Raw genomic sequence first — 27,376 nt, 5'->3', positions numbered from 1 at the left:
TTATCTTGTGTATATTTCTAAATTTAGGCCAGATCCATTTTGTAGAGGAGATAAATACAATTCCTGCCTTGGGCTTTCCTCTTAATTTATCTTTGTACTAAGCAGTTGAAAATTCTCAAATTTTCATTCAGGAATATTTCAAGGCAAAATAGAGGATCCATACCCAACCGTAGGGTAGAACAAGAGACGGTTTCTTCTTCTATCTGGTCTACCTCACTCCAAGACTTGTGTATATGATCCATGAATGGAAGCGGTCCATCCCTCGGTGTCTGGTATGTGTATTCGGCCTGACGTAGTTAGCTCTCTTCTATGCCGCCCTGTACATTTGTTGCGTGAGATCCACATACAGGAATGGTACTTACTTTTACTTAGCCCAACTCTTACTTCTTTCTCCTTCAAGAAAATCTCATCTTCTGGTCAGATATGTTAGTTATGAATTAGCTTAGGCAAAAAGGTCAAAAGGGCACTGCCATTTTACAGTATGATATCATTTGCCTAGAAGTATTAGAACACAGTGTTCATATATAATGCATTATCTGGAATGTCTTCAATTCCTTCTTTCTTTGCTTCCATCTTCAATTCAGGAACCCACCTATCTTGAAGGGAATACGTTTAGAGGAGTGATGTGAAATGAAACTATTTATTCTGTAAAGACAGGGGAAATGCTCTTATCTCAGGAACATTTGCTATTGGCAGCATTTTTTTTTTTTTTTTAGTGCACTCAGCCCTTTAAGATACCAGAGATGATTTCTCATCACATTTTATTGTCTTTGCTTTGTAGAAACCACAATGTTATCAGCTGAAGTTGGCACTTGCTTTTTTGGTTTACTCAGTTGCTCTGATTTTTCAAACAGTATTATGGAGCTTGAGTACAAGTATCCACAGCTCCAGCTCCCAGTGCCCAGATAGGATGCCTTTCAGGCATTCAGCTATTGTTTTTGCTCTAGACTCTCACTGCCTACCAGGGTCAGTACTGCAACAACCTTCTTCCAAGTTATGTGGCCTTCTTCTAAGTTATGTGCTACCTCTTCTCAGGTAGAAGAGCTAGTCTTTCTTTCCATGTGCCTAATTTAAATAATTAAAAAAATAATTTGATAAGGGTCATTTGTGCTAGATTAAAAAAGAGGGTTGCACTTAATAGAAGCTCAGCAGGAAACTATATTTAGGAATACAAAGGTGGCTGGCGTTCTCTGAGCCAGAACTCCCACCTAGCCACATGCTATACAGAGATATCGGTTTCCAAGCTTTCTGGTATGTATTTAAGTTTTATTGTTTGATATCTCCCTGGATCCTCCCTGTTCATGAATATTTGGGCATTTCAACTCAGTAATCATTAGACGATTTCCCTTAAGGATTCCAGTGATCTCACAGGCTGGGCTTTTAACTAACATCAGCCTCTGCTCCATATCAGACCATACTCCTTGCTTTCCGGCAGCACCTCAGTAATGGTCCCTAACTACAAATCTAACTACAAATATGTGGCACTTCCTAGAAACAGCCTCAGCTTTCCATAGTATAATTTCTTAAGTATAAAAATCACAGTTTCTGTAAGGGTCTGCCCTACAGTATGTTTAACTTTTGATCCTTCAAAAGAAGCTTCTCTCTCAGAAAGGAACTTTACAAATAAAATTTGTAATAAAATCTTCCAGGAATTAAGCCAATATTTTAAAGAAATAGGAGTCAAGGCATGTGACTTGTCTGTCATTTTCATTTCTTTCGCCCTCTCTCTACAGATGATTCTTGAGAACTATTGTATGACAGCAAAAACAAGGATGTGCATATATTCTGGTTTGCCTAAGTAGGACTGGACTAAGTCTCTTATCACAGGATAATAATAATAATTATTATTATTTTTGAGGCAGAGTGTCACTCTGTTGTCCAGGCTAGAGTGGCATGGTGTCAACCTAGCTCATAGCAACCTCAAAGTCTGAGTGCAAGGGATCCTCCTATCTCAGCCTCCCTAAGTACCTGGGGCTAGAGATGCCTGCCAGGACACCCAGCTAATTTTTCTATTTTTAGTAGAGATGGGGTCTTGCGTTGTTCATGCTAGTTTAGAATTCCTGAACTCAAAAATCTTCCTGCCTGGACCTCTCAGACTGCTAGGATTATAGGTGTAAGCCACAGCAACCAGCCCAGGATAATTTTTAATAGCACCTCACATCACAATCAGAATATAGAAGTTGCACAATAAATACTGTGATAAACACTTTTCTTTTCTTTCTTTGTTTTTTAATGATAGACAGAGTCTCACTTTGTGGACTTCCATAGAGCATCAAAGCTCACAGCAACCTCAAACTCTTGGCTCAAGCAATCCTCTTGCCTGAGCCTCCAGAGTAGCTGGGACTATAAGTATCTGCCACACACCCAGCTATTTATTAAAGATGGGATCTTACTCTTGCTCAGGCTGGTCTCAAACTCCTGAGCTCAGGCAATCCTCCTGCCTTGGCCTCCTACAGGTGCTAGGATTACAGGCATGTGCCACTGAGCCTGCCTTATAATCATCCTTTTTATAACAGAATCATAATCAACCATAATCAAAGCTAAATTTCTCAGTGTTTGTATATTTGTCTCAGTATGTGGCTATAACTAAGTTCTGGCCAATAACATGCAAGCAGAATTATTGTGTGGGACTTCCAGACAGTCTCCTTAGAAACATAAAGATATCCACTCTGTGTCTTCTGCTACCAATATAGAAGGTAGATATCATGAGGATGTCTTCAGCTGCCTGAATCATGAGGAACCTTGAGGATAAAGCCATGTGTTTTAGTGAGGGTGAACTCTACTATCTATGATAAGAAGAATTTTAAAATATTATTTTAAAGACAAGTAAATATATTTCTGTTTCCCTTGCAAATCTTCAGGTGAGTAATCTAGAACAGTGAAACAATTTTGATCCATTTGGGCATTTCAGACAGGTTCCTTCTGTCATTTTTTCTACTACTTTCAAGTTCTTTGCTACTCAGAGTACAGTGTGCATGGCAGCCTCATTGCTATCTCAGAATTTTAATGTATAAAATGTGGCCCTACCCTAGACCTAAAGAATTAAGATCTACATTTAGTAATATCTCCAGGTGAGTCCTCCTTGTGTGTGTGAAATGTAACAATCATTGTTCTACAGAGCTATTATCATCTGCATTGACAAAATTACAAAAATAAATTCAAAAACGGTGATTTTTTTTTTTTTAAATAGAAAATAGTTTAGGTACACATAAACTAGTAATTTCAAACTTTGTAAGATAATTTGTCTCGGAGAAAATATGAAGTTTAGTTGCAAATGATCAGATCTAACTTGTGTATCATTTTTGTAAATATATACTACAATAGAGACCAACAGCTTAGCCACAAAATAGTCACCAGAACTGGATTCATTATTATATTGTTTCTGTAATTCCTGCCAGGATGCGGTGCTTGTCCATAAAGATGGTGTAAAATGGATTCTCTTCTTGAAACAAAAAGAGAAAAAGTCAAAATAACACTGTAGAAAATGTTCCACAAAGTTTTCTGCAAAAAGTTTCCACAAAGTAGAAAAGAACTGTGTGAGAAAATAGAAGGTTGGCAGAGTAAAATAAAAGAATGATATTAAGTCTCATGATTTCGCTCAGAAAGGCTGCTCATGTCAAAAATGATGAGAGGAAGTTAAAACATCAGAGAGAGCACAGAATATATGCTACTTGTTTGACTAACGCAGAGAACAACTGACCCTTTCCTATTAGACTTCGGGTCCTGCTTCATGTATTGTAACATTCCCAAATCCAGCTCCCAAGGTGTCTACACAGTTCACTTAATAAAAGTTTCCCTACAGTTTTCTTCCCCTGAAAGCTGCCCCCAAGGCTCCGCTCTTCCTTTCTGAAATTTCTGTGAACTTTTTAAAAGTCACATGGTATTTATAGTACTTGCCATCTCTTTTCTTCCCCTTTATTTTATGGAACTGTTTAGTAGTTTCAAAGGTTTTTCTCTACTTTATCTGGTGTTCTGCAAATCCAGCGAAAGGAAAAATGAAGAATAAGAGAGGTAGGGATGTGATGTGAAGAGAAGGCCGCTGGTGTTACCGGTGGGGATTCTGGTCGGTGTCATGGTAACGACAGGGCAACATCAGGAAACCCTCTAAGAAGAATAAGGTCATCGGTGACGGACTCTTGCTTCGTCATTCACCTTCATTTTAAGTTTAAGCCAGTGGCTGTCTTTGTCACATGCTAATGACATAGGCGACATTTCCATACAACAGATCACATTAATTTAAATTAAATTAAAATATGAGGCTGCTTCGCATAATGGCCTATAAAGTCTGAGATGGGAGGTCAAAATAACTTGTTTGTGAATTTTGCCTTTTTGATACATGAGTCCATCATAACCTTGAGAAAGTCTCTTAACAGCTGAGGGCCATCGTGTCCTCATCCTTAAATGGGAAAACATAATAGTTCATATTTAATGGAGGTAAATAATTAAATATGATTCATTTCCAGCATGCAAAAGAGTTCTGGCACAGTTTAAGCACTTAATAAATGCTAAATGTTGGGACATAATTATCATCTTAATTAAAGTCTCTAGAGCAAAAACTAGCAAAGCCAGGTCCACGGTGGCTCAAATCCAGCCCATCACATGCTTTCATATCACTGGAGAGCTAAGAAAGGATTTTATACCATTTTTGAAGGATTGTAAAACAACATGAACAAAAACCCTCCAAATATGCATGAGAGATGTATATCACCTACGAAAACTGAAATATTTTCTCTGGCCTTGATATTAAATGAATTATATTCCTTGAAAATTCATACAGTGAAGCCCAAATCCCCAGTGTGCTGATGTTTGGAGATGAAGGCTTTGCAAGATTTGATGAGGTCAGGATGGTGGGGACCCTCATGAAGACATTAGTGCATTATTTAAAGAGACACCAGACAACTTGTTCTCTCTCTCTCTCTCTCTCTCTCTCTCCCTGCCATATGAGGACAGAGCAGAAAGTGGCTATCTACAAGCAAGGAGAGCCATCACCAGAAACCAACCATGCCAGAACCTTGAACTTGTATTTTTAGCCTCTGGTTATGAGAATAGAAATCTCCACTGTCCAACCCACACAGTTATTTGGTGTTTTGCTATGGCACCCAAAGCAGACTAAAGAGGGCCTTTTATAAATAAAGTTTGCAACCTCACTTGTCAAGGAAGATTATAATGTATAAAATGTTAGAAATTAAAAAAAAATGGACAGAAAGATAAAGAAAGAAAAAATGAAAAAGAGGGCTTCAGTGTAATAGGACAGCACTTAGCAAACACAACAAGACATGTCTAAGGATAAGAAATTGTTCTCTAAATTGAAACAAGAGATTTTATTTAAATTATACATAAATCAAGTTAGCATACACTTTTGGAAAGAAATTTTCTGAGGAATCGCATGAAGCGATGGAGATAATGATCTAATTTTTCTTAAGCTACCAATTTCTCTTCAATAACATCCGAGTTTCTAACACCATCCCTATTCTACATCCTGCATTATTATATCTCAGTATAGATGATTTTCTGTTCCGTACCCACCCTCCAGTGAGGTTCTTCTCACAACCTACATTTTTGGAGTTTTTGATTGAGATGTAAACAAAGAGTTCTTAGTTCTTAATCGAAACACAAGTTACAACAGGAAAAATTCATAAATTTGACTTCAAAAAAATTAACTACTTTTACCCTAATAAGAACCTAGTAAGAGAATGCAAAGCCAAATTATAGAGTGTGTGAAAATATTTGGTACATATCTGACCAAAAAAATAAGATCTAGATTATATAAAGAGCTCACATAACTCAGTAATATCTTTTTCTGTAAAGGACCAAGGATAAAAATTCCATGGTACTTCTATTCATAAAACATGCAAGGATGAAGATAATGTAGTCAAATATATAAATTGTGGCATCCATCTTCCAGCAAATTCTGCACCCAGCAAAATTTCCCTTCAAAAATGAAGGTGAAGTAAAGATTTCCTAAGACTTACAATTTTGAGGGATTTGTTGCCAGAAGGCCAGCCTTGCAGGAAATGTTCAAAGAATACAGGTTAGAAAGGAAGAATTCCCCCATCTACATAAAGAAAGTAAGAATAGTATGGAAAGAATAAATGAAGGAAAAGAAAACCTCTTTTTCTTTTATTCATAAAATCAAGCAATTCAAATAGAACATGATCAAAAGATACGGAGAGATATTAACTAAGGAAGACATTGGAAAGGCAAACGAGCTCATTAAATGGTGGTCAACATCATTAACGATCAGGTAAATTCAAATCAAAACCACAATGTGAAATCCGTACACAACTGTTGGACGGCTAAAATAAACATAGTAACAACACCAAATGCAAGTCAGGATGTTGTGAAACTACTTTATTCCATACACTGCTGGTGGAAATGTAAAATGGTATAGCTAATCTAGAAAAAAGTGCTATTAGTATTTTTTACAAACCTAAACATACAACTACCATATGGCCTACCAATTGCACTCTTGGGCATTTATCTCGGACATATGATGACTTACATTTACTCAGCAATCGGTTATGGATGTTGATAACCACTTTATTTGTAAAGGTAAAGTCTGGAAACAATCAAGAATCCCTTTAATGGGTCAATAGTTAACCAGACTGGTTCATTTATATCTCGGAATACTGCTCAGGAATGAAAAGAAAGAAGTATTGATACAGGCAACAACTTGAGTAAGCCACCAGAGATTAGTTTTAAAAAGCCAATTCCCAAAGTTTGAATTCTGTATGATTCCACTAATACAACAGTTTTGAGAGGAGAAAACTATAAAATGGAAACCTGATTAGTAATTGCCAGGGTTTAGCCAAGGTGAGACAGGCAGTTGAGTGTTTCTGTAAAAGGGTAAATTAGTGTGTCCTTCCAAAATTCTTCTGTTGAAACCCTGCTGCCCCCTGTGATGGCCTTAGAAGGTGGCACCTTTGGAAAGTAATTAAGATTAAATGAGGTCATGATGGTGGAGTCCTCGTGAACAGGATCAGGGCCCTTGTAAGAGCTTGGGTCCCCTCTCTTGTCTCTGCCTTGTGAGAACACAGAAGCCGGCAGTCTGCAACCTTGAACACGGTCCTCACCAGAACCCGTCTACACTGACACTGTGACCTCGGATTTGCAGCCTCCAAAACTGTAATAAGTTTCTGCTGTTTATGAGCCCTCCAGTCTGTATTACTGGGCTATGACGCCCTCACAGACTAAGACATGAGTGATCCTTAAGGTGACAGAACTCCTCTGGATCCTCACTGTAGAACATCAATACTCTGGTTGTAGTATTGTGCCACTGTTTTTCAAAAGGTTATCACCAGGGGGAAATCTGGGTTATAGGACACATTATACTTTTCTACATTATTTACAAAAACTTAATATATCATTAATCTCAAAAAATTTAATTTTTCAAATTCTAGGTATATAATTTAGAGTGAATTTATGCAATTATATTATCTCACATGAGAATTTTTATAAAGCTTATTTCAAAGAAAAAAATGAAATATAAAGTTTCCTAATAAAGACATGAAGATGTGTGTATATATATACACACACACACGTATATATAAACATATTATATCATGTATATATAGTGAAGGTATTCATGTATTTATTTTTATAGCTCAGAATATGGTTTATTATGAAATAGTCCATATGTATTTGAAAAGAATGTGTATGCTTTTGTTTACAAATGGTGTGATTTATAAATGTCATGTTTAGACAATTTACATTCAATGCTGTTGTCAGTCTATTATAGTTAGATTTAAATCTATCATCTGGCTACTTGTTTTCTATTTGTACCGTGTGGTGATCACTATTTCTTCTTTCTCTGCCTTCTGTGGATGAAATGAATATTTATGATTCCATTTTATCTCCTAGGGTATTTATTACGTATAACCCCCTTTCATTTTAGTGATTTCAAGTTCTGTAGTAGATAATTTCAACTTGTGTCAGTTCACCTGAAAGCAATATTATATGCTTTATATTTTATATAGTATAAGAATCTTAGAATGAGTCTCCTTTTTGCCATTTTGCTATCATCCTTATATATATAGAAATACTTTTTTTTAAAGCCCACAGTTTGCTGTTCTTTTGTATTAAACAGTCAAATATTTTTAAAAGAGATTAAGAAAAAAGTTACACTCACAGTTATCATTCTGGTGCACTTCATTTCTTTCTGTAGATTCAGACGTTGTTAGAACAATAATATTTTCTTTCTTCTCGAAGGATATCTTCAATATTTCTCACAGTAAGTTTCCTCCGGACATAATTCAACTTTCTATGTCTGAGAAAATTGTTTTGTGCTTTAATTTTTGAAAAAATACTTTCACTCTTATAGAATTCCAGGTAAACATTTTTTTATTTTCTTTTCCCCCCAACTATAAACTTATTTTTTTTCACTGCTTTGTAGTTTACATAATTGAGAATTTAAAGTGTGTTATCATTTTTTATTTGATTGGCCTTACAACTTACGTCTTATAATTAGTCTTAAATAATATAATCGTCAGACACTTCACTGTAGTTTTCTCCTGTTTTTTGTGCTTCACATTTGATTCATCTTTTTTTAATTCTAATTTTTTTGTTAAATCTTTTGTACATAGATCATAAATACATTTATGCCATTTTCAATGTGTTGATTCTTTGTACAAATTCGAGTGCTTACATCATACTAATCAACATAGCTTTCACCTCATTTACGATTCATCTTTTATATTTGCAGTTGTCATCTTTGTACAATTTTGAAAAATTGGGGGCATTATTTCTTCTAATTTTTTTTCTGTTCTCATTTCCATCTGGGGGCTTCAGTTACATGTAAAATGAGCCACTTGAATTTGTATTACATCTCATTATTTTTTCTGCTAATTTTTTTCCTGTCCTTTTCTCTTTAACTTTGGATAGTTTCTACTGCTGTACATTCAAGCTTACTAATTTTTCTCCTATACTATGCAATGTTTGTTCCACTACATTTATGTTTTATACTTTAGATGATAAATTATGTCTAAATTGTGCGTGTGTGTGTGTGTGCATATAAGTAATTTTTCTTCTTTGAATGCCTGATAATTTTTGATGGTCTCCTGGCCTTGCAGTTTTAACTTCTTATTACTAGATATTTTTCCATCCTGTAAACATAACTGAGTACCATTCTGGGCCACTTATAGATCACCTGGTAACAGTTTGATTCTTCAAAGGCTGCTTTTAAGCTTGATAGGCAATATAAAAAAAGGCTTTATTTAGTCCAATTCTCAATTTTTCTCAATTTTTGATTCAATGCCCTTCTGAATACTCTACTCAGTAACTTGTAAGGGTTTTTTCACTTTGGCAAGTGAGATCACAAAGTTATACTGTCTTTACATGAGCGTTGGGGCTTTTTTACCTCAAATTCTTTCAAGCTGTTTATACCTGGGTCTTGGAAAGTTTCCTCACATACATTCACTGATTGGTGCTTAGCTAAGGGCTCAGGGGAATGAATACCTGCCGCTCACTAGAGGACATTCTCTGGGAAGACGTGGGCTTTATGGTACTCTGCTGTGTAAACTCAGGTCACCGTGGTTTCCTTAGACTCCCAACTCCATTGCTCAACTCAGTGCAAGGCCAGGTTCTCCCCTCTAGTCAGTGGGAGGCCATCTTACTTTTCTAAAGGAAGCACCTGTGTCCATCTCACAGCCTAATTTTTCTTTATATCTCTCTTTCATGGGAGCACAGTCTTGCCCTGCCTGATATCCAGTGTGTGAAAGGTGCTCCGTTTGCATTTGGCTATGTTTTAGTTGTTCCAGTCAGGAGGAGAAATCTGGTCTCTATTACTTCATCTTGACTGTTATCAGAAGTGACATCACTCTTATCTGCTAAATGTATTTATAATACTGCTTTTGTTATAAAATGTTAGAGGTTTACGTAAGAACTAAATTTGTCTGTAGGTTCATAGTGTAGCAAGGGACTTCTCCCTGTTCTCACTGAGTCAGTAATAGTTATAGTTTTGTATAGACTGTTTATAAATCCAATTTTTGAAATTTTATGCTATCGGTAACAACCCTTATGGCATTCTTCTTTTATTAAATTAAATTCCTCTCACTCCTTATTATGCAGGGTTTTGCTAATAATTTAGATTATTTAGTAAATACTTATACATGTTCAACTATAAAGTTTAATTATGTTAAAAGTGTTCATTCTTCATTTTTTGATTTAACAAATTTAAACAACATTGACTGAATTACTACTGTGAAAAATGAGAACATGGACACATTTGCCCTTTCACTTTCTTCATCGCCCAACCACTCCCTTAACGTTTATATAGTTATTTTCATGTTTGCAATTTAATTTTCAACTATAATTCTCTTTTTGTCTAGTTATGGATCATGAAAACTGATAAATATATGTTACTATTGTCATTATGTCAGTATTAGTTATTCTAAAACTGTGTATCATGGGTCCACAGAGAATAGAATTTTATATTATTAACATTGTCACTTAGAAAGAAAAATGATAATCACATTTTATAATCCAGCTGCACATTAGAATTATCTCGGACTTTTTTGAAAATACAAAATTGACCCAGGTATTGTTTTGTTTTGTCTTTTTTTTTTTTTTTTTTGCTGTTTTTGGCTGGGGCTGGGTTTGAACCCACCACCTCCGGCATATGGGGCTGGTGCCCTACTCCTTTGAGCCACAGGCACAGCCCAACCTAGATATTGTTTTTGTCTCCAAAATTCTAAGGAGCAGCTGTGGTGAGTAAAACCTACTGAGCTCTGTGATGCTTTTTTAATTTTTTCAAGTTTGGATCAAAACTTCTAGTTTATACTCAGTTGCTCCTGTATCATTTAGGCTATATTTTCTAATCATTTGTTTTTTTGGTTTTGCTGTGGTAGTTTCGCAAACTATAAATACGTGTGTGTGTGTGTGTTTGTATATCCAATAGCTTTCTATATATGATATCATAAATTCATATATATGATATCTAAAAATTATATGATATGTTAATTCTACCTTATCATTTGATTGATTAGGTATAAAGGAAATGCTTGACTTATAATTTATTTGCTCTCAAAATTTTGATACTGTTTCATTTACTTCTGACATCTTGTATGGCTAACTTTTGATAACATTATTTTAGTGATTTTTAACAAAATCTTGGTGAGGGATAAAAGCTTAATCCAATTTTGAGAATATAAAAAAAATCCTATTACTTAATTAAGAAATTTAAGCCTCTTCTTTTCCTAAAATTCCTATATATATCACTTCTCTTGGTGTTAATTAAATGAAAGGAATACATTTTTTTAAATTAATTTTAAGTTTTCTAGAGAAGCCAGAAGTATGAAAAGCATAATTTTTATATTAGTCAAGAGAAATATAGTATGCCTCTGTGAAAAAGTGTTTCTCTTTGCTTTTCTTCACCCACTATTAATCTCAGTCTCTAAATTTAGATTAAAACACAGCTGAATGGACTTGCAGTCTGAAAACAGATTTATGATGGGAGGCAGTTTAATGCTTAGTCATTCATCAATGATTACCTGGCAACAACCTCTGGGTTGCAGATTACTACAGTTTAATAGTCAAATGGTTTTCCTGTTATAGCACTTCATCCTCAAATGTGCCTGACCTTTGAAGTACAACTTAATATTTTCTGTAAATTAAAATATTTTAAATTTTGATTGCAAGCAATGGTTTGCCTCTCTATGTAGATAACCAAAAAGTTGGTAATATTTGGTTAAAAGAGAATTCCTTTGTTTATCTGGGACTGTCAGAGTAACGTCTTCTCTTCCTCATGTCCTCTTTTGAGTCAACCCTCATTTTTCTCTCCCTCCATAAATAACTAGAACATCTATTCGTGTGAAAGACACTGTTTTATCTCCATTCCTGTTTTGAAGTCCTGTGAATATCTTCAAAAGTTTTTGAAAAGATGACTGTCTTCTGACTGCTGAGTTTCTGTGAAAACGGACTCCTGAGACCCTTGGTATCATTATCTGCAAATGTAGGTGCAATTAACTATCTGGCTCCTTGCCTCCCCTGCTGACTTTCCAGGTTTCATTGGCCCCTCCTTCTTCTCCAGTTCATTCATTATACTATCAGAGAACTGAAAGACGCATATTATTGGCATCATGTCCACTGTCAGCTCAAACATGGTGCTGAAAAGCAACCCCATGTGTTGGTGTTTCAATGCCAAGGGCTTTCCTGTGGCAGGGTCCAAATTCCTCCTCCATCTTTAATCTCCAGCCACATTTGTATCTGCTCTTTTCTTCAGTGTGCTCTGTAGCTATGTGTCTAGGCATGTGTAAGGTGTGAAAATGGTTCAATTTATAAGAAAATATAAATGCATTTCCAAAGCAGTGGTACACAAACAAATTCCTAATGGCAGTATCTAAGCAGAGTTCTCATTGTATCGTATGTCCTCTGATTCTTCCTATTACCTGCTTATTAAAATTGTGATTAGTACGTCATTGTCTTCTCTAATTAAAAATGAATTTGAACATCTTTTCACATCAGGAGATGACCCCAAACTGATGATTTCCCTTGATGAATCCTCACATCATGACATCCTGGAGTATCTGAAGAACAGACTTAGAATTCCAGATGGAATCATGATATTTATGGGAAAATGGGGTTTATGAAAAGAAAAACCAAGCCTATGATTACTTCCTACAAAGAAACACAAGAGAAACTGTACGATCTCCTTACATTTCTTCAAGAAAATGCTCTGGAAGAGATTAAAAATAGTAACACACAGGCCAGTCCCTTTCACTGCTAACAATAAAAATTAAAAATGGGCAAAATATGAAGAACCCTGTTAGAATATTTTGCTAAGGCCCAGAGTGGTGGCTCAGGCCTATAATCCTAGTACTCTGGGAGGACAAGGCAGGCAGATTGCCGAAGGTCAGGCTTTCAAGACCACCCCAAGCTAGAGTGAGACCCCATTTCTAAAAATAGCCGGGTATTGTGCAGGGTGCCTCTTGTCCCAACTACTCAGGAGGCAGAGGCAAGAGAATCACCTGAGTTCAAGAGTTTGAGGTTGCTGTGAGCTATGATGCCATGGCACTCTGCTCAGGGTGTCAAAGTGAGACTCCATCTCATAAAAGAAAAAAAAAAAAGAATATTTTGCTCAAAAATAATTTGGCTATATTGGAGAATTTAGTGGAAAGACAAGGTTTAGAAAGCCACAAAACACTTTACAAATTAAAGTACATAGAGAGAGTATTATTTTCAAGTACTGAAACTTAAAATTGTACTTATAAAAAGAATAAGACACTGGCTGTGAGACAGAAAATACATTTGTCCCGAAGGTTGGGATCTTAAAATCCTGGTTCTGCATGGTCATACTTGGATAAGTAATTTCCAGTTTTCCTGTTATTAATAAAAGATGTGCATGTAAATTTTGATTCTTTTTCTCAAACATCTATTGCAAAATTGAGAATTGTTTTTAATGAAGTTCCTTTTACATACTATTAAACAGTCAATAAAAATAGTATCAGAGTGAAACTGGAAATTTTATTCTGTTGCTTTAATTTTAAACTGTACAATAATGTTGGAGTTTTAGGTGGCTCTATGTGATGTCAAAAGCTTGAGGAATGTTATATTTAAGTTCATGTAAGGCATTGAATTTCTACTTCAAAACTAAATAGCTATAGTATAATGTGGATAAATTGTAAATCACTGTATTTCAAATATATATGTTAAACTGAAATAAGCTAGTATTGTTAAAACTGTTTTTGCACATAAAATTTTTTAAAATACCTATATAACCATAAAAATATACACATGAAAAGTTTTTATGTGAAATCTCTTGTTAAATATAGAATATATATTTTTGAATATTATTGATAATTATAATACCTTATTTATATACATATGCCACTTATTTTCAATATCCTCAGTTAGATTTTGGAGATTTGAAATCTCTTAGGCTTGAAGGACTAGAGTTGAATTTTTAAAAAACCTCTTAGAAATTGACAGTTCTGCAGGAAGGCAATGCTTATGTACAAAGGAAAGGTATTACAAACAATTTTAGTAAATAAAATCTGTTTTAATCTTGCATTAAAACATTATTTTTTTCCTTCTTTAAAACTTTTATAGATTTAGGGAGCAGCAGTTGAATTGAGTTACATGTTTATGTTGTATCTTGTTGGAGTCTGAGGTATTGGTGGACCCAGCACCTAAATAGTGTAGTTCATTATACCCCACAGGTAATTTTCATCCCTATCCCACTCCCAGTCTCCCTCCTCTTGAGTCTCTAATGTCCAGTATCCCACTCTGCCCTGTACGTTCTTCTGTAGTCATAGAATAGTTTCTAATTATAAGTGAAAATATATCATATTTATGCATTTGATTTTGAGGTATTACTCACAAATTCTTTGCCTAGAACAATTTCCAAAAAAGTTTTTCCTAGTTCTTTTTTACAGGATTTTTTATGGCTTCAGGTCTTACATTTAAGTCTTTAATCCATCTTCAGTTAAGCTTTGTATATAGCGAGAAGAGATAGGGATCCAGTTTCATTTTTCTGCAGATGGTTATCCAATATTCTTATTACTATTTATTAAATAGTGTGTCCTCTCCCCCACATTTGTTTTTGTCTACTTTGTTGAAGATTGGTTGGCTGTAAGTATATGATTATATTTCTCGGTTTTCTATCATTTCCATTGGTCTGTGTGTCTACGTTTATGCCAGTGCCATGCTGTTTTGGTTACTATAGCCCTGTTATATAATTTGAAGTCAAGTAATGTGATGCTTCCAGTTTTGTTCTTTTTTGATTAGGAAGCTGTGGTTACTCAAGCTCTTTTATGATTCTATATGAATTTTAGAATTTCCTTTTCTAATTCTATGGCAAACAATATTGATATTCAGAAGATGATTTGATTAAATTAAAATTTATCTTAAAATATAAAAATATGAGTGTGATAACATCACTAAATATTAAATATTAATATGAAGAAATTTCTACTTATATATGTACACATTTGATTAACACACATATATTTATAGTTATAATAAGTTATTACATAGATACATACAACAATAAAAAAATCAAAATTTTATACAAAATTTTTGGAATTAACATGCTGGAATTTCCTTAATGTCTCCAAATATACTAGTAGGTAGACTCTTTTTTCACCTCTAGTATTTAAAGAATCACCAAGAAAACACCATCGTTTTAAAGCCTGAATCTCTTTTATGTTTACATGGATGGAGCTTAGATACCTAATCAAAATATCTCAAGAATGAAAGAAAAAGTATCCAATGTATTCAGTACTTTTATGAAACCAACTTATACTTACTCACACTTTCTTAGGTAAGATAGATCACAACTATAGCCCAGGATGAAGGAGAGAAATGGAGTGGGACAGGAGGGGAGAGAGGAGGTTTGATAGAGGTGGGACCACACCTATGAAGCATATTGCAAGGGTACAAGCCAAATCTATCAAGTATAAAACATAAATGTCTTAACACAATAATCAAGTAATGAGACAAAAGCTATATTAAATAGTTTGATGTAAGCACACCAAATGCATAAAAAAAAATTATACTCCACATATGCATAAATGTATTCATGATCTATGTGTATTTGATTTAATAAAAGGAAAAAAAATAAAGCAACTAAAATCAAAAAAGACAGAGATTGACACTTCATATTGGTCAAGGGAACAATACAACAAGAAGATATTTCAATTCTAAATATTTATGCACCCAACTTAAATGCTCTCAGATTTTTGAAACAGACCTTAATCAGTCTGAGCAATATGATATTCCATAATACCAGGGGCTTTAACACTCCTTTTACAGAGTTGGACAAACCCTCTAAACAGAAACTAAACAAATATACAAGGGAATAATATGTGACCCTAGAACAACTGTGCTTGATAGATATATCCAAAACACTACATCCCAAAGTTAAAGAATATACATTCTTCTCATCAGCCCATGTAACATTCTCTAATATAGATCACAACCTAGAACCCAAATCAAACCTCAACAAAATCAAAGAATTGTAATTGTACCTTGTATCTTTCCAGACCACAGGGCAATAAACTGAACTCCAACAAAAATTGTCATCTCCACACAAAGACGTGGAAATTAAACAACCTTATGCTGAATGACAGTTGGTCAAGGAAGAGATAAAAAAAAAGAATAATTAAATTCCTCAAACATAACAACAACGAAGATAGAAGTTACCAAAACCTGTGGGATACTGCTAAAGCAATCTTAAGAGGGAAATTTATTGCACTAGATGCCTACATTTAAAAAACAAAAAGAGAACCCATCTACAAACTCATCACTCATCTTAAAGAAATGAAAAAGGAAGAGCAATCCAACCCCAAACCTAGCAGAAGGAAATAAATAATCAAAATTAAATCAGAGATAAACGTAATTAAAAATGAAGGAATCATTCAGAAAACTAATGAAACAAAAGTTGGTTCTTTGAAAAGATAAAATTAATAAACCATTGGCCAGATTAACCAGAAATAGAAAACTAAAATCTTTAATAATCTTAATCAGAAATGAAAACAGGGAAATAACAACTGAAAAAAACAGAGACACAAGAGATTATTTCTGACTACTACCAAGAACTTTATGCCCAAAAAAGTGACAATGTGGAGCAAATGGAACAATATCTGGAATCACACCATCTTCCTAAACTTAATCAGGAAGAAACAGATTTCTTGAACAAATGAATATCAAGCACTGAGATTGCAGAAACAATAAAAAATCTTCTAACAAAAAAGCCCAGGACCAGATGGCTTCACATCAGAACTCTATCACACCTTCAAAGATGAGCTTGTACCTATACTACAGAACAGTATGTATTCCAAGACACTGAGAAGGAAGGAACCTTCCCCAACACGTTCTATGAAGCAAACATCATCTTGATTTCAAAAGTAAGAAAGGACCCAACTAAAAGGGAGAACTATAGACCCATTTCACTAATGAATATCAGTGTAAAAATACTCAACAAAATCTTAGCTAATAGATTGCAGCTACTCATTAAAAAAAAATGTGTACAACATGACCAAGTAGGCATCATCCAAGGAATGTAAGGTTGGTTTAATATATGCAAATCCATAAATGTAATGCATCATATCAATAGAAGCAAAAACAAAGAACATATGATCCCTCAATAGATGCAGAAAAGCATTTGTCAAAATTCAGTATTCTTTTATAACAAGAACACTTAATAATATAGGTATAGGCACATTTCTTAAGCCAATTGAAGCCATCTATGACAAACCCACAGCTAACATCATAATCAATGGTGTAAAACTGAAGGCTTTTCCACTTAGATCTGGAACCAACAAGGATGTCTACTATTGCCACTTTTACTCAACATAGTTCTGAAAGTTCTAGCCAATGCAATCAGGCAAGAGAAGGATATAAAGGTATCCAAATGGGGGGCAGAGGAGGTCAAACTCTCCCTCCTTGCTGATGATGTAATCTTTTTTTTTTTTTTTTTTTTTGTAGAGACAGAGTCTCACTTTACCACCTTCAGTAGAGTGCCATGATGTCACAGGACTCACAGCAACCTCTAGCTCTTGGGCTTCAGCGATTCTCCTGCCTCAGGAGGAGGCTGCTCAGCCTCCGAGCAGCTGGGACTGCAGGTGCCCACCACAATGCCCGGCTATTTTTTGGTTGCAGTTCAGCCTGGGCTGGGTTTGAACCCTCCACCCTCGGTATATGGGGCCGGTGTCCTACTCACTGAGCCACAGGTGCCACCCATATGAGTGATCTTATACTTAGAAAACCCCAAAGACTCAACCACAAAATTCCTGGAAGTCAGCAGGAAATACAGTAATGTCTCAGGGTATGAAATCAATGTCCACAAATCAGTAACCTTTGTAAACACCAATAACAGCCAAGTTTAGAAGCAAATTAATGTCACAATTTCCTTCATAGTAGCTTAAAACAAAAGGAAATACTTAGGAAGATAACTAACAAAAGAAGTAAAAGATATTTTCAAAGAGAATAACTAAATCCTAAGGAAAGAAATTATAGAAGACATTAATGAATGGAAGAACATACCATGCTCTTGAGTGGGAAGAATAAACATTGTCAAAATATCTATTCTACCCAAAGCAATCTACAGATTCAATGCAACCTCCATTAAAATACCAACATCATATTTTGAAGAAGTGGAAAAAATGGTCCTTTGCTTTGTATGGAAGCAGGAAAAAACCCACATAACTAAGGCTATTCTTAGTAATAAAAACAAAGGCGGAGGCATCACCCTATCAGACTTCAGGCTGTATTACAAGTCCACAGTAATCAAAACAGCATGGTATTGGCAAAAAAATAGAAACATAGGCATATGGAACAGAATAGAAAACCAAAAATGAAACCAATCTCTACTTGCCATCTGATCTTTGATAAAACAAAGTAAAGCATACAGTGGGGAAAGGAATCCCTATTCAACAAATGGTGCTGGATAACCACATGTAACAGATTAAAACTCAACCCACACCTTTCACCACTTACAAAAATTGACTTAAGATGGATAAGAGACTTAAATCTAAGACATGAAATGATAAAAATCTTACAAAGACTTCAGTGGCCATTTCAACAACAAACATTAACAAATGAGACTTAATTAAGCTGAAAAGCTTCTACATAGCTAAGGACATAACAAGGAAAGCAAAAAGCCAACTTTCAGAATGGGAAAAGATATTTGCAGAGTATCAATCTGACAAAGGGTTGATAACTAAAATATACAAAAAACTCAAATTAATCAACAAAAAAGAGTAAACAATTCCCTGTACCTCTGGGCAAGACATATGAGCAGAACCTTCTCTGACAAAGACAGACAAATGGCTAACAAACATTTGAAAAAAATGCTCATTGTCCCTGATCATCAGAGAAATGCAAATCAAAACCACCTGGAGACATTACCTAGCCCCAGTGAGAATAGCACACATTACAAAGTCTGAAAGCTGCAGATGCTGGCATGGGTATATGCAGAAGGGAACACTTTTATACTATTGGTGGGACTGCAAACTAATACCACCTTTTTGGAAGGACATATGGAGTATCCTTAAAGAACTCAAATTAGACTTCCTATTTGATCCTGCAATCCTGTTACTGACCATCTACCCAGAAGAAAAAAAACTCATTTTATCAGCAGGACATTTTCACTAGACTGTTTATCGCAGCTCAATTCATAATTGCCAAAATGTGGAAACAACTTAAATGCCCACCAATCCAGGAATGGATTAACAAAACGTGATATATGTATACCATGGAATACTATTCAGCCATTAAAAAGATGGAGTCTTTACATCTTTTGTATTAACCTGGATCTAGTTGGAACACATTCTGCTTAGTAATGCATCGCAAGAATAGAGAAGCAAGAATCCAATGTATTCAATTCTAATATGCAGCCTTAAAGAAAGATGGAGACTTTACCTCTTTCATGTTTACATGGATGGAGCTGGAACATATTCTTCTTAGTAAAGTATCTCAAGAATGGAAGAAAAAGTATCCAATGTACTCAGCCCTACTATGAAACTAATTTATGGCTTTCATATGAAAGCTATAACCCAGTTACAACCTAAGAATAGGGGGAAGGGGGAAAGGGAGGGGAGGGAGGGGGGAGGTGGGTAGAGGGAAGGGGATTGGTGGGATTACACCTGTGGTGCATCTTACAAGGGTATATGCGAAACTTAGTAAATGTGGAATGTAAATGTCTTAGCATAATAATTAAGAAAATGCCAGGAAGGCTATGTTAACCATTGTGATAAAAATGTGTCAAACAGTCTATAAAACTAGTGTATGATGCCCCATGATCATATCAATGTACACAGCTATGATTTAATAAAAAAAAAAATACAAAAAAAAATGAAGGCAGTAGATGAGCTAATACAAAGTGGGAGTGAATAGGGGAATGAGGGAGAGGGGGGAAGGGAGAAGGAGTGGGTGGGGTTAAAGGTGTATGACACACCTCTTGGGGACGGGACCCAATTATAAGAGAGATTTTATCTAACAAAGGCAATAAGTGTAACCTAAGCCTTGTACTCTCAATGAATCCCAAACAATAAAAAAATGCCTATATATTGTAGCTATTATAATAATTTTAAAAAATTCCCTTTAAACTAAAATGTAGCAAGGACAAAAGATAAATAATATTTTACAAGACAATATCTGAATCCCATTACTTTTTGTTGAAATGTATCAGGAGATTTAGAAGCCTAGTCCATCTTCAAAACATTGTACTTTTGCATAAATGACCTTTACATCCGACTTTTGAAACTGAAACTGTTCCTCATAGTGGAAACAGAGGAATAGCCACTGTTCAGAGCATTCAAGCAGCTGTTTACGTGTTGAATTTGCCTCTCGTTTGAGGAGTTATTATGTACAATTCACCTAAATTTAGGATGAGAGAATCAAATTTGTGAACTTTTGTTTGAATTAGACAGCAAAATGTCTATAATGTACTTAGTTAAATATGTGGAAATTGTTGTTATTAATTTCACCACTGACATGCCACTGATTTTACTAGCATCTCTGTGAAGAAGATGAAAATCAGGCTCAGCACCTATAGCTCAGCATCCAGGGTGCCAGCCACACACACCGGAGCTGGCGGGTTCGAATCCAGCCTGGGCCTGTCAAACAACAATAACTACAACCAAAAAAGTAGCTAGGCATTGTGGCAGGTGCCTGTAGTCCCAGCTATTCAGGACGCTGAGGCAAGAGAATCACTTAAGCCCAAGAGTTTGAGGTTGCTGTGACCTGTGATGCCATGGCACTCTAATGGGGGCAAAAAAGTGAGACTCTGTCTCCAAAAAAAAAAAAAAAAAGAAGATGAAAATCACTGTGGGGTACAATAGTAAAAAGACAGAGCTCACATTTTGTTTACTTTGAATCAGGAGAGCTCTAAAGGAGCCTGTACTACCTGTCTAATGCTTTTTCTGTTTTTTTTTTTTCCCTTGAATAAAAACTGATAGCATAAAATCACCAAATAAAATAGCCTCCAAAAAAAAAATAATGCTCTTTTTAGATGCAAAGGATAATCATTTGCAAAAAAGTGAACACTTCTTAGTTTTAAACATTTTGACATTTAAATAAAAATGTAATTTAAAAAAATGCAATAAAATGAAAACATTATTCTCCTTCTGCTAGTCATAATGTGGGATAAAATCAAGGTAGAAATCATCATACAGGGTTTAAATGTTAATTATAAACCTGGCCAATGGGCAATTAAAATGTACTTATTAAGTGGTTCCATTAAGATGAATTACCCTAATATGGCTCTTAAATTAGCTCAAAATTTACATAAAAAGCAATAATTGTAAATATGAAGGGTCTTATCCACTGTTTCATTAAGAGCATCTCTTTTGCATTTAGTAACTGAAGTTAGGAGGGTATATTTAAAACATAATAATCATACAAATTGTGTCTTTGGCAAGCTAAAATCTTCAAATAATGTAGGTTCAGGCACATGTCTGCTTTGAGAACAAATAATTACTGCTTTTATGCCTTTATTTTAACATTAAACTTTTTTTCCAAAGAGTATATAGAATGCCTTGGGATGGAATCCAACATTATAATTAAATTTAATGCAACAAATCACTCACAAAGCCTACATTTTCATCCAAAAACACAACCCAAAAAAATAATTCTATACTGGACATTTAAATTTTGTTAGTGCAATTAAAGAAACCCAGACTAAATGAGTAATCTACGTGGTCTGAGTTGTAACAGGAAATAGTAAATACTAAAAGGTGTGTAGGTTTTGTATGGATTATTTACACTTAGTCCCTGGGGAGAAGGAGGCTGAGAAGGTAAGGAAGGAGAGAGGAACAGAGAAACAAGGGGAAGACTGAGAGAAAACCTTCCTTGTTCCTTTGTATTCAAGACTCAAGAAAGTTTAAAAAAAATTAAAAAAATAAATAAAAAACAGAATAAGTGTTTTTAAATTTTTTTTTCTCTTTCTAAAGACTCGGGACTCACTGTGTTGCCAGGCTGGAGGGCAGTAGCATGATCATAACACACTACGACCTTGAACTCCAGAGCTCACGCGACCCCTTTCAGTCTCCCAAGTGGCTGGGATGACAGGTGCAAGACACTGTGCCCAACTTCAGCTTTATAATTTTTGTGACATCTCTCAGGACTAAATTAAAAATGGTCTTGTCATTCAATTTAAGGTCAGGAAGGAGATCAGGGTTCTACCTCACAATTATTACACGATTCAAAAATTTTACTTCAGCTATGGTAGGTATGAACTTGTATGTAGATCCTCTGGTAGCTACTTGTCAGCTGACTATTATAATCGCATGTGTCTGATTTCAATTTATTTTAAGATAATGGTATGTCATGGGGAAAAAAAAAAAAAACAAGGAGGGAACAAGTCATAAAAGCCGGAGAAAGAGAATAAGACAACCCAGAACATAACTGTTCTTCCTCCGCACCTCTAAACAGTAGAGCAAACAGATGGAATACTGTAGTGGTTTCCAAACAATTTTACTTGGTAATAACTAAAAGAATTTAGAAAAGTTATGCATACACTGCACAATTTAGGCTGCTGAAAACTTTAAATACATGCAAAGAATATCATTCCCAATATATTGCATGTGTTTAATTTAAAAATAAATTTAGCATTTATCTAATCTCATAATTACATTTGATAATAATAATCACCCATTTAAAAATACATAAACAATCACTCCTTTAATTAATGACAACTTTATGATGTTTCCTTTTAGTTTAAAACCTGTGCTACCACTCCAGGTGTGATCTCAGTGTCTTTCACTAATCTCTGTATCATCCATCCTAAAATGCACAACTCCCCACACACACTCCACAGTACTCTAGAAATTCACTTCATGCCTGTGATTAGAAGTCTCCAAGTTTTAAAAATAAATTATCCAGAATAACTATCATTTCAATCACTAATACTAAAGGACTGATAAATGCATAGAATACTATAAATGTTACTAATGAATAATACTAATGTTCTTAATGAGATGGAAAACATAATACATATTACTAGAATGAATTCTGAGTACATAACAAATTTTGTAGTGATGTATTTTTTAGGAGCTAGCATTGGGAAAAAACTTGATTATGTAAAAGAGAAGGGAATTTGTTTTGTTATTTCACTCAGTGATTTGAGTTCCTTTAGTTACAGGCTAAATATCATACAGTGATTAATAATTACAGTTTTTTCACTGATTTCATATTTGATAATTTGATTTGCTACTTTTTTCAACATCGTTGATAAAAATGCAAAAGGATTTTTTCCTCGATAACTGCAGCAATCATATTTTTGGTTTTTATTTATCTAGAAATACAATGTACTTACTAATTTTCCAGTTAGAGGAACTAATTTTTTAACCGAAAGACTTAGATAATTTGGAATATCAAATTTATTTTTAATCTCGATACATTCTCCAATTCTATATTTTTAATTAAACTATATATCTTATCACATGCTTAACTATACCTTCAAGAAAATTTTGGAACTGCAAGTTTGCCACAGTGAATACCAAAAATATCCACAATATAAACTAACTGGCAAATCCAGTCCCCACTGTGTCACCAATAAGTCAACTTAGATTTGATTTCTATTATGAAAAGAATGAAATAATTTTTCAATTTAAATGTGTATTAATATAGATTCCTGTGACCACTATCGTTCTTCTAGTTCTATAAGAAGACTCAGGATGGCCAGGAGATATACCCTTCTTTTGTGCATTGAGAGATGGGCAACAGGAAAGGATGAAATGGCAAAAAAAACTGATGGGAAGGAGTTTTGTGGAAGCAGAGAACTTCAAAATTCACATACATGTACCCTTGGGGAAATCCTGAGTCCATTTGACGTGTGGGTTTATTTCAAGTTCAAAGCTAATGGGAGAAAGACAAGCTTAGCTTAATCTCCCACATTGTAACTGTAAAGATTGTCAAGACACAAGAGATGGTGGAAATCGAAGAGAGTTTTTCAAAAGTCCAGTGGACATTTTTAATCCTTTCACCAGTGTGGAAGTTGGAGTGTGATCAAGAGTTTCTGAGTGAGTTTACTTTTGTGGTAGAGGATTGGGTTGGTCATTATGGAGGACAGGTCTGAGAATATCCTGACAAGGGTATATGTGAAACTTAGTAAATGTGGAATGTAAATGTCTTAGCACAATAACTAAGAAAATGCCAGGAAGGCTATGTTAACCAGTGTGATGAAAATCTGTCAAACGGTCTATGAAACTAGTGTATGGTGCCCCATGATCCCATTAATGTACACAGCTCTGATTTAATAAAAAAAAAAGAAAGAAAGAAAGAATTGGGAGAGAGGCAGGTATTTCAGGTAAAAGAACCAGAGAACCAAATAAAAGGATCCAAGGTTGTGATGTGAGAAAAGAAGAGCCTTCTGGAAGGGACATACGGTCTTTTCTATATTTATGATTTCCGTTTCTCATTGAAATAATATGAACAATGCCATCACAAAAAAATTAACAATAAATTAACATATAGGTTTTGTAGGGTTTTTTTTCTCAAGGAAGATTATTTTTGAGAGAATTAGGCTTTACAGTCTGTTGTTTAAAATCCAGATATTAATTCAAGGCAAGTAAGCAGCGGTTCTTCACTCCAAGCTAAAATGTACTGAATGACCCTATGACCCAAAGATGTTCATGAGAGTTGTTCAGAGATTTATTCTGGAATATAAATTAGTATCTAGGTCAAATAGCAGAGAGCTATAAATAGATAATTGAGAACTTTCAAAATGAATTTTATTAAAAGGTTAAAAGAGAAAAATGTGCAATAGTTCAACTTCATTGCTAATTCAGTGGGGTTGTATATTGTTTTAAGTTGTTTTGTAATAACAATTTGTAACTTACATAAGTATTTCTTTAAAAGAGTGATATAAATTTAATGTGACTAAATAGATTAGGAATGTAATCTGTCCACAAGAAGACAGTACCTTCTCCCCAGGTGGAAAGGAAGCCAGCTTTAGCTTATTCTTATCTTTGGAGTTGCAGATAAAGGAAATGGAGTCACCTTTTCACAGATAATATATTCATTATTTCAGTCATTTTACAAAAGCAGGTTAATAGTCAAAAGAAGTTTGATTGGCATTTATAAGAATAATATTTTTAAGAAAAAATTGAGTTATATTTGGCATTATAAAGGGGAATTCTGGGTTTCAGACTAATATTTTAGCAATTTTAGTAATAATAAATTACCAGCTATTTTTTATTTAGAAAAAACACTATTTAATGATTTTGATTTTCCATATTATTATATGATTTTTAGCATCACTACATTTTTAAAGTTTCCTTACAGTATTGGCATAGGTTTTGGAAAAAAAAATAATCAAAAAATTTGAGGTCAAAAAGTAATCAGAGCATAACATTTCTGCAAATATTTAGTTATTATTAAATGTGATATAACAACTAAATTTTCCTATAGCAAAACTCTTAAAAAATGTTCTTCAGAGTTTTAGAAAAAGAGTAAATACACTTACATTGCTTTTAGTAACATAAGACATTATGGTAACAATTATTTCATATGAAGCCATCAAACATTAAGAAATATATAAAGAAAGATCACAAAGTCAAATTATAATTCTTTTTTCTTGGATTGCTAGCATATACTACCGAAATTTTATATTTCTTTTTATTAATTAGGCATAACCTATAAAACAATCTGAGGAAAAATGATTAATCAGAAACTGAAGATGTGTGTTAATTATGATCCATTGAAACATTTTATATCGCAGCATAAGCTTTTTATATTATCTTCAGCTTGCAAAGCTAATGTTAATTACTGTAAGGATTAATAGCTGTCAAGTGTGTCCTACTTTCAGTATAAATGAATATAAATTAGCTTCGTATATTGGCAATAAAGACAGTACATCGCTTTTGGAATTCTTTTAATTCTTATATGCACATATCCTTATAGAATTCCAAATAGTAGTTACATGTTTTTCTTCAAAAGAAAAAAAGCGGTATTCTCAATCCTAAAGCAAAAAAAAAAAAAAAAAAAAGTAATGATAACCTTGGTTCTGTTTCTCCCCTTAATGAGACTGGTGAGTGAGCAGACTGCAGGAATCGGGCTACCTGTGAGTCCACACTGTGGAGAATGAACCAGGCCAAAGGCAATGACCCTGAGCTGCCACCATTAACAACCCATGTTAGTTTCCCCTAACACACTGTTTTACTCATTAAAAATAAATAGGCATGAAAGCTTTTTTATTTTCCCCATTAGTTATTGAAGGTTTAAAAACTAAGTTCATTTTATTTAAGACAAAACCAAATAAACCTGAATGTTTTAAAACAGTGTAAGAATCTTATGTGTTAATGTTAAGCTTCTCTGCCTCTGCCTCGCTCTCTCTCTCTTTTTTTTTTTTTTTGACACAGTCTCACTATGTTGCCCTTGGTAGAGTGCTGTGGCCTCACAGCTCACAGCAACCTCCAACACTTGGGCTTAAGCGATTCTCTTGCCTCAGCCTCCCAAGTAGCTGGGACTACAGGAGCTTGCCACAATGCCCGGCTATTTTTTGGTGCAGTTGTCATTGTTGTTTAGCTGGTCCAGGCCGGGTCTCGGTGTACGTGGCTGGTGCTGTAACCACTGTTCTATGGGCACCGAGCCCTCTCTCTCTGCTTTTTAATACATTAAAAATATTTCATGGATCCTCCAATACTAAGGTTGTGCTCTCCAGAATTCCAGTAACTTATAACTTATTTATCTCTATTTTTCTATATAGTTCTCACTTTACACTATTCCAGCTTTACAGCCAAAACCATAAAGTTCATTTTCCCTGTTCCAGTGGCTTTTTATTTTCATTTATCCCACAGTCCTTTTCCAGAATAGTATTTCTTAATTATTTCTGCATTTCTTCATTTTCATTTTTAAATTAACAGGTAAAACCATATGTAGTTATCCTGTACCATATGATGTTTTGAAGGATGGATGGTTAAAACTATCTAATTAAGAAACGCATTGCCACACATGGTAACCATTTTGAAATGAGAACGCTTCAAAAACATATTATTATGTCATACCCTGCCCTCTAACTTCCTTATCTATTCAGCATTACTAGTAAATAAACAAATGAAACTAGAAAATTGGAACAATATTATTAACACCACAGACAATGGAAGGTTAACTTCACCGTGGTTATATTCCAAGTACAACAGACCAAAGAGATCAAAGCCTAGAAAAAGACTGCCTCTTCAGTCTCAGATCTACCTTCTACCACCCTCCTCCTTTTCCGAAGGCTTGTCTTGTCCCTACCTTGACATTCGCCGTTTATGATCAACTTCAGGAAAAATGAAAGCCCCTTGTTGGAATATGTTGTTAGCCAGTGACCTCAGGAAAAAGAAAGGATCAGAGTACAATATCATAAACTTAAGTTTCGAAGACTTCTTTTGGGTTTCTTAACCAAATTACAGTAGCAATTGAGTTATTTTGCTAATAATTCCTCTAACCCTGGATT

The sequence above is a fragment of the Nycticebus coucang genome, chromosome 15 (assembly GCF_027406575.1).
Source record: "Nycticebus coucang isolate mNycCou1 chromosome 15, mNycCou1.pri, whole genome shotgun sequence".
In the NCBI taxonomy this organism is placed as follows: domain Eukaryota; kingdom Metazoa; phylum Chordata; class Mammalia; order Primates; family Lorisidae; genus Nycticebus; species Nycticebus coucang.
Note: the sequence above shows the minus strand (reverse complement) of the source record.